Source organism: Miniopterus natalensis, chromosome 8 (genome assembly GCF_054644295.1).
Source record: "Miniopterus natalensis isolate mMinNat1 chromosome 8, mMinNat1.hap1, whole genome shotgun sequence".
NCBI classification, from domain to species: domain Eukaryota; kingdom Metazoa; phylum Chordata; class Mammalia; order Chiroptera; family Miniopteridae; genus Miniopterus; species Miniopterus natalensis.
Genome location: NC_142088.1, coordinates 48,589,866 through 48,606,544, shown reverse-complemented (window position 1 = coordinate 48,606,544; position 16,679 = coordinate 48,589,866). Strand labels below are relative to the sequence as shown.

Genomic DNA, 16,679 nt, shown 5'->3' with positions numbered 1-16,679 from the left:
ATATGGGTCATGTTTTCTTATCCATAGGGCTACCTTGTGACTATTTTCTAACTACCAATTTGTGCTTTCAAGAGATTCACTTTAAGTTTTAAGGACACACATAAGCTTAAAGCTTATGGAAAAAGATATTTCATGGAAATGGTAACCAAAGAAAGTAGAGATGGCTATATACTTAGGCAAAATAAACTTATGGCGAAAAAGTGTCTCTAGAGATATAAGTGGTCATTATAGAATGATAAAAGAGTCAGTTCAACAGGAAGATACAATAATTATAACCATATACACATCCAACATGAGAGCACTTAAACATATTAAGCAAATATACTAACAGATCTGAAGGGAGAAATAAACAACAACACAATAATAGTGGAGGAATTCAATACCCCACTTTCAACAATCCATTCATAGATCATCGAGACAGAAAATCAATAAGGCAACATTAGACTTGAACCATACTTTAGATCAAATTGAACTAACAGACATATGCAGAGCATTCTATCTAATAGCAGCAGAATACATATCCTGCTCAAGAATGAAATGGAACATTCTCCAGGATGAATAATAATAAAAGTCACAAAACAACTCAGCAAATTTAAGAGGATAGAAATCATAGCAAATATCTTTTCCTACCCCAATGGTCTGAAACTAAAAAATCAATAACTAAAGGAAAATTCACGATTATGTGGAAATTGAACAACACACTCCTGAACAACCAATAAGTGAAAGAATAAATCAAGGAAGAAATTAAAAAAATATCGAAACAAACAAAAATGGAAATGTGACACACCGAAACTTATGGGATGCAGTGAAAACAGTTTTTAAGAGGTATGTTTATAGCGATGAACTCCAACATAATGAAAGAAGAAAATCTCAAACTAATTTTATACCTCCAGGAACTAGGAAAACAAGAACAGTAGAAGCCCAAAGTTAGCAGAAAAAGAAATAACAAACATCAGAGCACAATTAAATGTAATACAAACCAAAACACAATAGAAAAGATGAACAAAAACTAAAAGCTGGTTTTTTGAAAAGATACACATTATTGAGAAACCTTAAGCTGGATTAAGTAAGACAGAAAAGGCAGAGGACTCAAATAAAATCAGAAATGAAAGAGGAGACATTGCAACTACTATGAATAATTATGTGCCAGCAAATTGGATAATCTAGGAGAAATGGAGAGATTCCTAGAAACATGCACCCTACCAAGACTGAATCATGAAGAAATGGAAAATCTGAAGAGACCAATATCAAAGAGGAGATTCAATAACCTCCCAACAAACAAAAGTGCAGGACCAGATGGCTTCACTGATGAATTCTATCAAACATTTAAAGAATTAACACTGATCCTTCTCATACTCTTCCACAAAATAGAAGAGGGGTAAGGGGAACAGATCCGAATTCATTTTATGAGACTACAATTACCCTAATACCAATGTCAGACAAAACAATTGCGCAGTGGCTACTGGCCAGTGTAGGTTAAAAAAATAACAATTTGTCAAAATTCGTCATGCATACTTGGCAGTTCTAGATATTAAAATATTAGTCATGGCTGTAGTAAAACATTCAGAAAGTCAGGAAGACAAACTTAATTCAAAGTATGATGTCCCTCCTTTGTGTTCATGATAGTTAATGATGTTATGTGAAGAGAATTAATTATATACTTATGCACAGGGAAAAAGGGAAGGAAACATTTAAAAGTACTCATAATGGATATCTTTGGGTGATGGAATTGCAGGTTATTTTTATTTTCTACATTATACTTTTATTTCTCATCTTTTATTTTAAAAAATATTTTTATTGATTTTAAAGAGAGAGAGAGAGGAAGGGAGAGGAAGAGAGAGAAACATCTATGAGAGAAACATCAATTGGCTGCCTCCTGCATGCCCCCTACTGGGGATTGAACCTGCAACCCAGGCATGTGCTCTGACTGGGAATTGAACTGGCGACCTCTCAGTGCATGGGATGACATTCAACCAACTGAGCTACACCGGCCGGGGCTATTTCTTATATTTTCAAAAGTGAACATTTATTTATTTATTATTTATTTATTTCTCTTAATCCAACTCACAAACACTACCCAAATGGGCAAGATACAACTTATTTCCTGGAATGACTTAGGGAAAAAAGTCTGTTTAAAATGTGTGCTTATCATAGAACCATACTTTTTAAAATGTGTGAATACAAAAATAAAAGACTGAAAAAATATGCAACTAATGTTACTATTTCTAAGAAGTGAAATAAGAGGTGTGTTCCCCCCTAAAGTTTTATATAAAGAATATACATTTTTTTAAATTAAAAATCTTTTCTATGTGCATAACTATGTGATATTATAAGAGGGAGTTCACAGGTGAGTTTTAAGGACTCTATAAACACTTTGAAATAGTGTGTAAAATTGTACATGTATGTACAAATGTGCTTTTATAATAAACTATATACATGTTTTTAACACCATTTGCAATTGTCATTTTGTATATGAATCATCTACTTTATTACATGTGTGTAGGTAGATTTTAGTAACTATCTTACTGCTGACACCAAAGTTTAGAGGGTAAGAAATTTTAAATCATTTCATGATTTTTCCTTTATGTTTCTCACATTGAATGTCGAACTCCTTGCCCATCTTGAAAAGTAATCTAAAAGATCTGGAATAAGATGGCTAACTGAACATATGTATGTCTCTCATCTTCCTTTAAAAAAATTTCATTGAAATGAGAGAATACATAAGAAAACTAATGAATCCATAATCATATTAAAAAACAGGAAAGGAACTATCACTGGCTGAGAAAATTTGAGGATTTTTCTGGAAGTTAAAAAGCTAAAGGAATCAGAGAATTGGAGAAATCAGAGCAGAGCAACCACAACCAAAGTAGGTGTAGTTCAGGGTTACCAATGAGATAATATCCTTAAAGAATTTTAACCTCAGGGTTAACAATAGGAGCAAAAGCTGACTGGACAAGCCAGTGTTCCTCCAACCCAAATTAATATATGCTGAAGGATCTCAGGTTTGCCTTGCCAACTCTAGCTACCTTGGTCTGTTTGGACTTTCAGTTTCATCTCTTCAAACTTAAGGAGACCATTAAACTCTGCCTGGATTCCTTGTTCCTGTGCTATAGCCATTCTCTAAGTAGAAAGCTGGGCGCTCAGAGGGCTCATTTGTTTTACTTTCTCAGAGATTGCTCTTCTCTATTCCCTGATGTCAAATGTCTGAAACCTATGGTCTCATATATTTTGTTCAGGTTTTATGTAGGAAAGTAAATGTGATCACTGCTATTCCACAGTAGTTAGAAGTGGAAGTAGAGCTTCTATTTTAGCAGAGGAAACAGATAGTTAATAAATTAACAAAAGGATGATGAATGTAAATTAAAATTTGGGCTCTTTAGAAATGACTTCATGCCAAGTCACAGGTGAACTGATGCTCAAAGACCTGCCTCTCTGATTGCTTCTAGGGTGTGGGTTACTTAAGGAGTTAGGGTCATGGTTAGGGTCACGGACTCTATTGATTGGTCGATGCTAGGGTAGGGGGTAGTTGATCATTGCATCTGGTCCTGATATCAGCCTTGGCGTCACTCTGTCTGGTTTTGCAAGGGTGTGGTAGGTGGGTCTTTGCACTTTTCTGGGCCTGGAGCTGAAACAACTGAGATCTAGATGTTATCTCTGGTTTTACTGAAACTTTGTCTCTTTGGTCAACAGACCTGAGGAGGCTTTGTTCCAAAGATTATTTGATGCTGATCAGAACCTCATTGTCCTGAGGGCTTAATGCTTAAGGGAGTGGTCCTGCAAGGGAGAGGGAGGTGGGTGAATCAGGTGCTGGATGAGGCCAGTTTGAATCAAAAGGAAAGAAGAGAGAAAAGGTCAAGTTAAAGAATTGAATTTTCTGTGCCATTACACCAGGAACCTTGCCTTCTGCTTGCTTCCATTCAATTCCTGACCTCTAACCAACTCTTTACCTTGCTACTTACTTAACACTACTTCAAAGTTAAGTTTTGCCAGACTCAGCAAGGGGATAAAAATGTCTGTTGAACATATTCCGTGGTGGTTATAAAATTTTATTTTATACTAAAATGTCATTTAATAATATTTATTTAATTCTACTTTAAGAGCTTTTCAAGGATGGTTAATATGCTTTATTGGTTTCATCTCCCAGAGTATCTCTCCCTTTGCTACTCAAAATGTGATTTGCAGACCAGCAGCACTGGCATCACCTGGGAGCCGTGGGACATGTAGAACCTTGGGCCCCAGCTCAGAATTACTGAACCAGAATTTGCATTTTAACAAGATTCCCAGGTGATTCTTATGCACAGAGCACTGGATTAGTGTTGTTGTTTTCTTAACACAGTTGTCACAGTAAGTGTTGAATGAATAAAAAGCTTCCAGGTTAAGAGGCGTACCACAAGTCCTTTGCTGACAAATTACGTTGAATAGAAACTTAATAAATTGTGTTAGGTTATCTCATTTGCTAGGTAAAGTAGTTCTGCAGACCTCTAGCCCATCAGTTTCAAGTCTTTTGAATATATTTTATAAATATTCCAGTAAATGTCAGGATGCTCATAATACAGTAATTTAAGCATAAGGTAGTGATTAGTAAAGGAGTACTGGTTTTAGAATATAAGAGACAAATCCAGTTTAAACTGGCTTTGGAAAAAAGACTTACTGGCTTTGGTAATCACACCACAGGAAGTGCTAGACTAGATCTAGATCTCAGGGATAGTTATTATTTGTCACTTATTACATCTCTCCTTGTGTATGTGTGTGTATGTGGGGGAGAGATTTGGATTAATTCTCCTCCAGGTAGTTTTCTTCTGGTGAGAGACAAGGTCTCCATTAGCTAGAGCCTGACATTTCCTCCACTAGAGAGGCATGGAGACTAGGTCTGCCTCATATCAAGTTTAAGGATCCAGGAGTAGGATACTGATTGGCTCATATTGGCTCAGATGCTCATCCCTGCATCAGTACACTCTAGCCAAAAGGTTAAGTGTGACATTTTCCAGAAGAAGGAAAGGAGTACTTTTCCTGATAGGCAAAACAATATAATTCCCAGTGTAATATTCAAAACATGACTATAGACTTCCATCCTGTAATAGGGTAGTTACATTTAAAAAAAATTTCTATTGATTCTAGAGAGAGAGGAATAGAGAGCAAGGGAGAGACAGAGAGGGAGAAAGAGAGAGAGAGAGAAACATTGATGAGAAAGAGAAACATTGATCTGCCACCTCCCACATTCCCCCGACCAGGGATGGAGCCTGAAACCTGGGCATGTGCCCCGACTGGGAATTGAGCCAGTGAGCTCTCGGTGCATGGGATGATGCTCAACCAACCGGAGCCACACTGGCCAGGGCTAGTTACACTTTTTTCTACCACTTTCCTTTACCCAATTAATGTCTGGGACTATGAAAGGAATTTTTATATGTTTTGCTAATCTGCCTTTCTGGTTCTTTCTGCCGTCTATCAGTTTTCACATTCTGAAATACTGTTGTTTGAGAGATGGACTGATGAATAAAGATAGTCTTGTAGTTATGCAAGCTATTTTCCTCCATATCAGGTTGTTCCTATGTGGCAGCATTTGGCATCATGTAGCCAGACAAGCCCACCCCCAACAAAGAGAAATCTGTATTAATCCTGGGTTCAGAGTCCTAATTCATCAACCTTAGTTCAGGGAAGCTCATTTATTTATTTATTATTAATTTTTTTTAATACTTTTTTGTTTAAATTTTATTGTTGAGAGTATTACAGATGTCCCCCATTTCCCCCACCCCCTTGCCACCCTCCACCCATTTCCTACCCACCACAGGCCCCCATCTGTCCATTATTTATGTCCATGGGCTGTTATTACATGCTTCTAAGTTCTCTGGTTAATCTCTCCCCACCCTCCTTCCTGCCTTCCCTCTGAGATCTGTCAGTCTCTTCCAGTGTGCCCAGGCCTGCTCAGGATGATTAAAAGAAAGAATCATCTGTTTCTTTTAGGGGAATTCTCACTGGTACCTACAGATGTGTTCTAGTCTCTATTACCCAGATAAGAAAATAAAAATATTCAACAATATATTTTTAAAAGTCTGTGTTATTTAGTTATAAATGACATAAAGTGGAAGACATTAATATATATGTAGGAAAGCTCTTATTCTAGAAGGGCACAATCAGGCTAAAGATTAACCCAATTTATATTGTTTAAACAGCATACCTCTGGGTCTTCAACTCCAGCATTCATATGTATGGTGATTTCACAGATTTCTTCGTGATGATTTATTCAAAATAAAGATAGTCTTACTTTTAAGAATAGTAACTGCTAGAAGCCCCTAGTACTTCTAAAGCAAAGAAAACCAAATTAAGTTTTTCTTTACCAGGTAGTGAGGTTAGTAATAATATTTCATTTGGATAATCAATATAGATAACCTATGTGTAGTCTTTAAAATGTTTCATATATGTGGTACAGATAGAGTTAAATGTGGTGGTTATTGTAGAAGCATTTTATTAGGTGCGACTCCACCTGTGATTTATCATCTAATATAGTTTCATAGGGTTCATTCATTTAACTAATTTTTGCATGCTTTCATTAATTCAAATTTTTACTAAAAAACATTTATTAAATTCATGCATTCAGCACCATAATAGACCCTGGGAGAACAACAGGGAGGAAGGCAGGTTTAGTCCATACTGTCTTGGAACATAGACTAGTGGAATCTTTTGAATGAAACTCCAAATCAATATCTTTTTTCACTCTTTGTGGGGAAAAACACAAAAACCAAAAAACTTCCAAGTCCTTATGAAGAGAGCCACATTGTTGTTATTCCCGATGTCCTGACCTGACTCTGGAAATTATATTTAGTTTACCTTAATGATTCATTCATTCATTCAGCTGAATGGCATTCTTTGCTTCCTGTCTCCAGCAGATCTATGTCGACCAGACCACAGGAATTAAAATTTCATGGTGAGAGGACTGATACCATGATACATTTTAAAAATATTTGTGTACTTCTTTTGTAATCAGGGATTTTAATAAAGGAAATGACTCTTATTTATTGCTGATCAAACCACTAAGCTCTTTTCTCAGTAAATGTTTCACCTTCCTTTCTGATAAAAAAGACTTGTTGCCTGTTTTATACATGTTTTTGCAGTTAGTTTGTTTGAGGCATTATTGTTACTCTGCTGTATTTTGACTTGAATGAGTCCAGTTACTTCATTATTTTACTAACTTGCTGGTTTCAGGGAAGAGGCAAAAATACAAAACAAAAACCAACTCATACATTGGATATGGTGAAATAATTTGAAGAGATAAGATAATATATTTATTTTGGCTTTACAGGTCTAGTTTGCAAGGTAAACAATAACTGATTTTTCTTTCTGAGCTCACTTCTCCTTCTAGCTAATTCTTTGCTCCTCTTTTCCAACCTTCTGGAGTGTAATTGTCTATGCTCCAAGCTCTCCCCTGCTTCTTAAATTTCCTCCTGCCACTACATGAACTGCTCTTGTGAAAGCCCCCAGTAACTTCCTTGTTGTTAATTACAAGTGGAATTCTCAGTCCTTATCTATCAGAGGTAATGGAAATGCTGTCTTTTAACTTGCTCAGGCCAGAAACGTTGGCATCGTCTTCCTCTTGCATATCTCTTGGGACTGTTTCCTTTTGTTACTGCAGCTATCATAATTTGGGCCCTTACTGTCTCTTACCAGCTAACTAACTGGGTCTCTGCCTCTACTGTTGCCCTAACATCTTCTGTGTTACAGATTTTTCTAACTGCCTGTGTTATATCATTTTTCTACTTAGGATACTTAAACATCATACTAACATTTATAGGATAAAGTCCAGTCTTTTGAGTGTGGCAAACAAAGGCTTTAATAATCTGGTCTGTGTCTTCACTTTTAAAAAAAATATGTTTTTATTGATTTTAGAGAGCGGGGGAGAGAGGGAGAAACATCCATGAAAGAAACATTTATCAGCTGCTTCCTGCACTCCCCCTACTGGAGACTGAGCTCGCAACTAGGGCATGTGTCCTGATGGGGAATGGAACCAACCATCTGTGGGTGCATGGGATGATGCTCAGACAACTGAGCCCCACCGGTCAGGGCTGTGTGGCTTCACTTTTAGCCTTTTTCCTGCCACTTCCTTTTACACATTTCATGTTTCAGGCATATAGAACTTTCTAGAGTTATGGGATACATGCTGTTTCTCCTGTCTGAAAGACTTTATTTCTCCTGAGAACCCATTTCATACTTTATTGTAGTAGTTGTCATATGGCATGTTAAATGAATATTTGTCTTTCCCCACTTCCAAATACATTGTTAGCTGTATTTGAGTAGGAGGGTCTATGTCTTATTTATCTTTCTATTCTTTATATCTTACTTATGTTTATATAGTGGTATTTAGCACATAATGTAGTTTATAATTTATTATAGCACATAATGTACTACCTGATTTTTAAGCTCTGAATCAACAACTAAGTGGATGGATGGATGCATGCATAAATAAACACCACGTCATAGGTTTATATTTGGTTTTGCCAATGGGAACAGTTGTAGTAGAGGAGAGTAGGAGAGACAGCTGTTGTATTGGACTCGTTAACAGAGGTATGGAGTGGGAAGAATTTCCTTTCTGATATTGTTTGGAGATTTATGACTATATGGCATATTTAGAAATTCCAGAAAAAATTTTAAATGACAACATGCAGAATGGTTTGGATACTGAGCCTTGAAGTGTTAACTGACTTGTTTAAGGTTTTTCAACCAATTAGTGCCAGGCTTGAATATGAGTCAGTCTTCAATTTTACCTATTTTAGCATTCTGCAGGTGCAAAACACACCACGCTTAGGCCAGCCCTGTTACTTAACCTATAAAGCAAAGGAAGTGCTAGTGTGAGCAACCTGCCCATGGTTCCAGAGCTACTTAGAGACAGAGATTTCCAATTCCATGCTTTCCCCACTGTGAGAAGCAGCATAGTACAGCAGTCAAGACCTGCCTAATCTTCAGTTCCAGGCCTGCTGTTTATTAGCTTTGTGATTTGAGAAAATTCAGTATTCTTACCTGTAAAATCAGGGCAAGTATGCACCTCATAGGACTAATGTGAAGGTTAAATAACTTAATAGACTAAAGCCCTTAGAAAATGGCTGCCACATAGTAAGCCTTAAGGTATTGCCCATCATTTTTGGATAAAAGTGCTATAATAATGCATTTTCTCTCCCACTGTGTGCCCACTGAGTCTACATTATAGGATATGCTATGCTGTGTTGCAGTTACTCTCATGTCTTTATGTCCCTAAGGACAGAGATCTTGCTCTAGTCAAGGATCTAGCACAGTATCTGGCACACAAGGAGCATTTCATATATATTTTTTAAAGAATTAATGAACTTTTTTTAATTCTTAGAAAATAACAATTGGATACATTTTTTACTCTTTGATACTAAACCAGAATTCATAGGCAACTTATGAATTCTCACGTCTGCAGAATAGACAGTAGAAGAGTGGAAAAAGCATGCTGTGTGTTATTTTGACAAAGAAAGACTTACACCACCTGACTTAGGGCATCGCCACTGCAGGATTTCTCACCCTGACACTGTAGTTACCACCCCAATTATTTTCTGTCAAGACATAGGATCACATGCTTCCTACTCAGTCTTTTCTGAATGAACTTCAGTAAGGAGCCTAAATATGAGGCAGCATTTCTATGCATTGTTGGTGATAGAAATACTTTAAGTTTGGTTTGACCAAGTTCATTGTTTTAAAAATTTCTGACCATGGTACCAACTTTGAGTTTGATCTGGTGCTCTTATTATTTTTTGTGGAAATTAGAATTGGGGCAAACATTTCATCTAGCAACCTGTATAAATTAGAGATCAGTTTTAGCATGATGCAAAAAGTAAGTGCTTTGGAAACAGCTTGGGTTGGAATTCTGACTGCTGCTTAATAGCTGTGGGATTCCAGCAAGTTATTTAACTTTATTCAGCTTCAGCATGCATCTCAGGGTTGATATGGGGAGTACATGAAATAATTATATAAAATACTTTGCACAGTACCTGACATAATAAATAAACCCTAAGTTTTTGTTTTTAAACAGTGGATGTCATGTTAGGTCATTTAAGATATATCCTAATATAGTGCTATGTATTGTCCGCTAAAATATTATAGATATTTAAGCTAATTATTTTTCTTTTAAGAAAGATAAGGACTACAGTAAGAGTGACATAAAGTATGGAAATCAAACTTGAAATAGGTGATGCACAGACCACCTGTATCAGAATCTCCTGTTAAAAATACAGGGTCCTTGTCCTCAACCCAGGTGGTTGGATTAGACTCTGTGGAGATGAGACCTAGGAATCAAACATTTTCGGAAGCACCCAAGATTATTCTGGTGTCGCTTGCTCATGGATAAGCTTTAAGAAATACTTATATACAAGGTATGTGTTTTCTTGAGGATTGTTGACTAATTTAAATATTTCATTCTTCTATGAAGTTATTTCTATTGGACTTACTTAGCCTCTAACACTGATGATATAGTAAAGGGAAAATTTCTTAATTTGTATTTGAAGTTATAGCATCTGTATTCTCTAGGTGAGACTTCATATGAATTGCATTAATATTTCTATTAACTCTATTTTCAATGCTATTAAAACCATCCTTCTGGTTATAGTTTAATGCCCAATTAAAATATCATTTGCAACAAATTCAAATCAAGTATTTAGTTTCTTTCCCTGTGTTAATTATTTAATCGTGGTTTAGAGACTATCAACTTTGAACAAAGCAAAAGCGAAAGCAAACAAAACAAAACAAAGACAAAAACAAACACAAACTCCAACCTATCCTTGCTCTTGAATCCTGTATTGAGAGACAGTTGGTATTTAACTGTATGCAGTGTGAACATAGTAATGGTGTTTATGCTTTTGCATGTGCTCTTTGTCTGCTAGTAATGTTCTCCTAACTGTATTTTTTAATATGGCAAACCCTCCATATGCTTCATAATTTCTCTCAGATATCATCTCCTTTGGGAAGTCTTCTCTGATGCCCCCTGTCTCTGCCCATATGGATTAGGTGCCCTTTCTATTTCTTTCAAATATCTGTCATGCTATCCTTGGAAATGTCTGATTGTTTGTCTCCCTTCCAGATTGAGCTCTTTGGGGCATGGACTTTAGATTTCCAGTGTCTAGCACAATTTTGGGTCAGTAGGAGGAATTTAGAAAATGTCAGTTAAATGAATAAATCAGTTTTTATGTATCGCTTTTGATTTATGAGATGATTATATTCTTGAAAAGTGGCGTTAAATTCGAACACCTACGTCAAAATTAATTTCTCACCAGAAATCAAAGAGCAATTTGCAGTTTTTCAGTTTTACTTTATTAATATTGAATTAAAGTGATCTTTTTAGCTTAATCGACCCCCCCTTACTTAACCGCCTAGTATTTCTTCGTTTAGTCATTGGCATTTAATGTCTCAGGAATGGATGATACACTAGAAAACCCTGCTTTAAGTGTCAGAAGCCTAAAACCAGGGGCATGCAGTTTCCAAATAACAGCCTTGAAAGAAAAAATGAAGAGGTAGGCTGTGCAGAGCAAAAGACTCTCTGGAATGGAGGAGGGGAAGAACTGGAAATGAGCAAGGGCTTCAGTTGCCAGTGTGCACCCTTGAGAAAGAGCCGTGTGTTCATTCGTTGAGCCCAGTTTGAGGGCCGGAGGAGAGAGAAAATGATAAATAATTCAAATAGGTGTGTAGAATGTGAAAGTAGAGAGAAATTGTGCCCCATTCCTTTGAAAGTTTCCCTCAGTCCTGATGCAGGACGGGAGATAAGGACTTCCCATTCACATCTATAACAGATGATTCTATTGCTTTAAATATGATGGAAATAGAGAGAGTAACTGACATCCCATTCGCCCAATTTTTAAAAGGAGTTTATACATAAAACATTCTGAAATGTTAACAGTGATTATTATCTCTGGGTCATTGGGATTATAAATGACTGTCATTTTTATCTTTATGCTGCTCTGAATTTTGAAATATTTCCAGAATGAAATAGCTCTTTCACCTTGGTATGCCTGGCTAAACCTCCCTCATCCTTCAGTTCAGGTCTCATCTTCCCCTTTACTCCTTAGTTGTAGTGTATTCCCCCTTCATGCTCCTCTAATATTCTGGACATCTAATTTTCTTATCACCATAGTACATGAAATTATAATCTATTTCCTTTTTTTATAGGTAGGAAGATATCATATCTTACTTATTTTTGTATCAACTTATAGCACAAAATAGATGCTTAATAAATCTTTTTGTTGAATTAACTGCTAAGAAATTCAGCAAAAATTATTTTATGGTTTCCCTAAATTACAGTTTTAGATAAGGTTTTTCTCCATTAGATAAAGGAGTCATTAATAAGTAATTTGGAAAGACATATGAATTATGGAACTCTGAAAATTACAGTAAAATTAGAACACAAATTCAAGTTCTTAGATTCTGTAAGACCATATAAAATATATCTGCATGTCATTTATTACTGTATTTGAACACTCTGTTCACGAATAGTTTGATTGCTGCTGAGAAATTGCTGTAAGAAATAATTTAGATTTTTTCTTCCCTGTTCCCTGTATGACATCTGTCCTCTTTCTTTGACAATGTAAACTCAATAACAGACACTGAGAGATTTTTCTTGTTTTCATCATTTGAGAATGTATAGTAAAATTTACACATGAACATTAAATAATGATTATTTTAGTGTAATTCTTCATAAATTGGTGTAGAAATAGGAAAGTTAAGGATTATTTAGCTACAAGATTAACTCTGTAATAAGTGTGATATTGATTATTTTCAAGTTAGGAATATAGATGGTACATTCAGGACCATTTAACAAAGACAAGTGATAATTAGGCTTAAAGGCTGATAATTGGAGAAGTAATAAGATGAGGCATGCATATACTTCGTTTACATAACAAGTAAAGGAAAATTAGATTTTTTTAAACCAAAGAAATACCCTATGGATTTTAAATCTCTACAGTAAGGGTGAGAAAAATGCTATTAAAAGTTACTCATCTTGTCTTCTGGTCTACCTTTGTTGTTTGCACGTATTTTTACCTAAGCACTTGTCAAATCATGTTATGTTTCTTCTCTTCTAAACAATGACCTCTTTGAGTGCAGGGCTCATGTCTTGCTTGTTCTTGTATAGTTGCTAGCACATGGTAGGTACTCAAATATGTATTAAATTGAGTTAAATTGGGTTAAGATGCTACCCTCTAGTACTCCTTCTAGAGTGTTGGCCTTACATGGGTTCCTCTGTATGGGTCAGTTGGGGCAAAGAGTGAAAATCAAGTCTTTTTCCTAATCTTCAGGATTGGAGAAATCAGTCATGAACTAAGAGAAGTGGAATTTAAGGGTCTTTTAAATCTGGACATTTGCCTAACATTGGGATGGGCTTCCTAATTACTTATTTCATATATTTTTCTTTCTTTCTTTTCTTTTCTTTTCTTTTCTTTCTTTCTTTCTTTCTTTCTTTCTTTCTTTCTTTCTTTCTTTCTTTCTTTCTTTCTTTCTTTCTTTCTTTCTTTCTTTCTTTCTTTCTTTCTTTCTTTCTTTCTTTCTTTCTTTCTTTCTTTCTTTCTTTCTTTCTTTCTTTCTTTCTTTCTTTCTTTCTCTCTTTCTCTCTCTCTCTCTCTCTCTCTCTCTCTCTCTCTCTCTCTCTCTCTCTCTCTCTTTATTTCTTTCTCTCCCTCTCTCTCTCTCTCTTTCTTTCCCCTCCCTCCCTCCCTCCCTCCCTCCCTCCCTCCCTCCCTCCCTCCCTCCCTCCCTCCCTCCCTTCCTTCCTTCCTTCCTTCCTTCCTTCCTTCCTTCCTTCCTTCCTTCCTTCCTTCCTTCCTTCCTTCCTTCCTTCCTTCCTTCCTTCCTTTTTAAATATATCTTTATTGATTTCAGAGAGAGGAAAGGAGAGGGAGAGAGATAGAAACATCAATGATGAGAGAGTCATTGACTGAGCCCACAGCCCGGGCATGCCCTGACCGGGAATTGAACCCCAATCACCTGGATCCTAGGTCAGCGCTCAACTGCTGAGCCACGCCTGGCTGGGCTATTATCCTTTTCTGATAGTTGATGGCTAGAACCATGCTAATCAGGTTGGTGGCCAAGAACATCTGTAAAAAGGGGTAAGATTTTCCACCTTTAAACTCTAGTATTATACAATGAGGTTCCTTATCGTAATCACATTTAGGAGTGGGCATTCTAACCTTTTTTTCTTAGCGGTCAAATGCCATCATTTCTTAAGCTGTCAAGAAAGAGAATTTTTCTTACTTCTTGAGTTTGTCAAATTCACTTAAACACTTTTGGATTTATAAATCAGTCAGATCTATGTAATGTGCTTTAAGTTGTCCAGAACATTGGTATAGACCCCAAAGGATCGACGTACAAAGGGATAACACATAAGTAAATGATATAGACAGTGCTATGATACATTTACACTGTCATTTTTTGAAATATTAATCTTGAGCTAGTAATATTATCACCAACATGGTATAATGTTCAGAGTATATTTCTGATCTTGTTGCCTAGCTAAAGTTGAGTTCTTTTATACAAAAAAGGGTCAAAACAAGGACTTTGAGATCTAAGCCAGAAACCTAATACTACCAGGACTGAAAAGTGTTTTTTTGAAATATTAGTTTTGACAATCACCTTTTGAATCCAGTGTCTTCTTCTTAGATAGCCTCTTCTCTAAGATAAACATTGTATTAATGTGCATATCTTAACCCCAGGACTTAAAATAGCAAAAGGAGGTAGAAACTAAAAGGACATTGGATCCATGCTAACTTGCTTCCTTGGGGAATTAGTAAAAATCGAGGGTCAGCAAGAGTCTTAGGATGCAAGACAAATCAAGGAAGAAAGCACACCATGGTGGCTGTGTTTCTTTCCTACTGACCACAACATGGGCAGCTGGAGAGGATGGTGGCTCTTCCGCTTAGTGCTTTCTGTAATTCCTCTGTCTGTATGTTTGGCTTCTGGCCGATTGCTACTTCTATTCATTCTTCAGAGAGGAAAATTCCACTTTAATTTTGCTGGGTATGACAGGAAGTAGCATCAGTAGCACAGTACCTCACACATAGTAGGACTGATGGAATGAAATCAGATTACTGTCTCATTTCAGTGGGGTGTCTGGAACATTAAGTCCCTTGGACAGATTCAGTCTTGCAATGCTTAAATGCAACGTTTGGAATAATGGCTGTCAAATTGTACTAGTAAAATCTCATTGGATTTCTAAATAATAATAGGCTAAACAGGAACCCATTTTTAATCATCTGGGACCCAAAGAAATTTGACTGTAGTGGAAAGAGGTTTGGGCATTTTTCAAAAACTTATGTTCTTAGCTACTCCAGCAAAGATACATCAGAGTCTCCAAGACATGTGTAGTTGAAAACAAAGCTGCTCATGAGTTTGGATTCCCTCTTCCCTAGCTTCTGTTCTCTTCACCTCCAGAGTTTCGAAGTCAATGAAGTTGATCTCCAAGGGCCTATCTATAGAGCTCTGTGGTTTTACTGGGGAAAATTCTACTACTTGGTGATGCTTTTGTTGCCAGAAGTTATCAATTCTATACTTACCTTCTTTATTGAGACTTGTTTTTTATGTAGATATGTTCTCTCAGGTATGGACCTTAATTCTAAAGTTTTTAGAGCTATAAGATAGAGATAGTGAATGAAGTGAGAATCACTTTCTCTTCTTCCACTTTTTTTTTTTTTTGCTAGGCACACTCAACATCTTGGATCAGAGAACTTTGGAGATATGGGCTTTCTTGATTTTTAGAAGTTGAACATCTGCTGTTGAAACTCTGGCTAAGTTCTGTTACACTGGTAGAAGTAGTAGCTCTAGCATATAGTAAACATTCAAGAAATGGTGTTCCAGCAAATTACCTATCTGGTTTAATAACACACATTGTTGGAAAATATTGATTAAAAGTAATTAAAAATACCATCTTATTTTTATTTTGACTTGAAATAAAGAGTCAGACTTTTTCTTAGTTTTTTTTTAAGTGTTTTTGTTTAACAAATAGAAACCGAGTGACTTAGGGTTTCCTAATGAGATAAAAAATAATCTTTCTAAAGAGAATTTCTTTCTTCCTAATAAGTTGTTTGTGATTATATGTTAATGGTCAATTGAGTGAAAAGGGAGTTTTTACTTATCAGTCTAATTGAGCCCCAAATTAGTAAATTCCTTATCAGATATCTTATTATTTAAGTCCTTGGAATCATCTCAGTGTGTTATGCACAAAATTACCACTCAAATATATGAATTATTATGGTTAAAAATGTTTTCTTATCATAAAAACAGCTGAAGTTTATTATAAAGAACTCTATCAATTGACTTGGGGTGGTGAACACACAATACAGTATACAGATGATGTGTTGCAGAATTGTGCAACTGAAACTTGTGTAATTTTGTTAACCAGTGTCACCCCAATGAATTTAATAAAAAGGAAAATAAAGAATTGTATTGAGAAGGAAAACATAAAAGTTATCTATAATTCCATTGTGATGAGCATTGTGGAAAATTTTGGTGTGTTGCTGAAAATAATTTAATATTTACTTCTGCGGATAAAAATTTCAAAATCTGGTAAAAATTTTAATATTTGAGATAAACTATTTTAATTTTCAGTCATCCTCTCTTAATGCCTTTTCATTTGTAACCTCCATGCTCTTAGTCTGGGGTCCAGTGATATGTGGGCTTCATTACTTAAAATCCTC

The 16,679-nt window shown here is 35.9% G+C and overlaps 1 long non-coding RNA gene across 1 annotated transcript in view; it reads left to right on the top strand.

Annotated features, from left to right (window-relative positions):
- Positions 1-15,883, top strand: part of LOC107524818 (uncharacterized) — an 89,008-nt gene extending 73,125 nt beyond the window's left edge. The window contains exon 4 of the long non-coding RNA XR_001602015.2: positions 15,684-15,883. This is a non-coding gene — a long non-coding RNA (uncharacterized LOC107524818). The remainder of the gene's footprint in view (positions 1-15,683) is intronic.
- Positions 15,884-16,679: the final 796 nt, after the last annotated feature.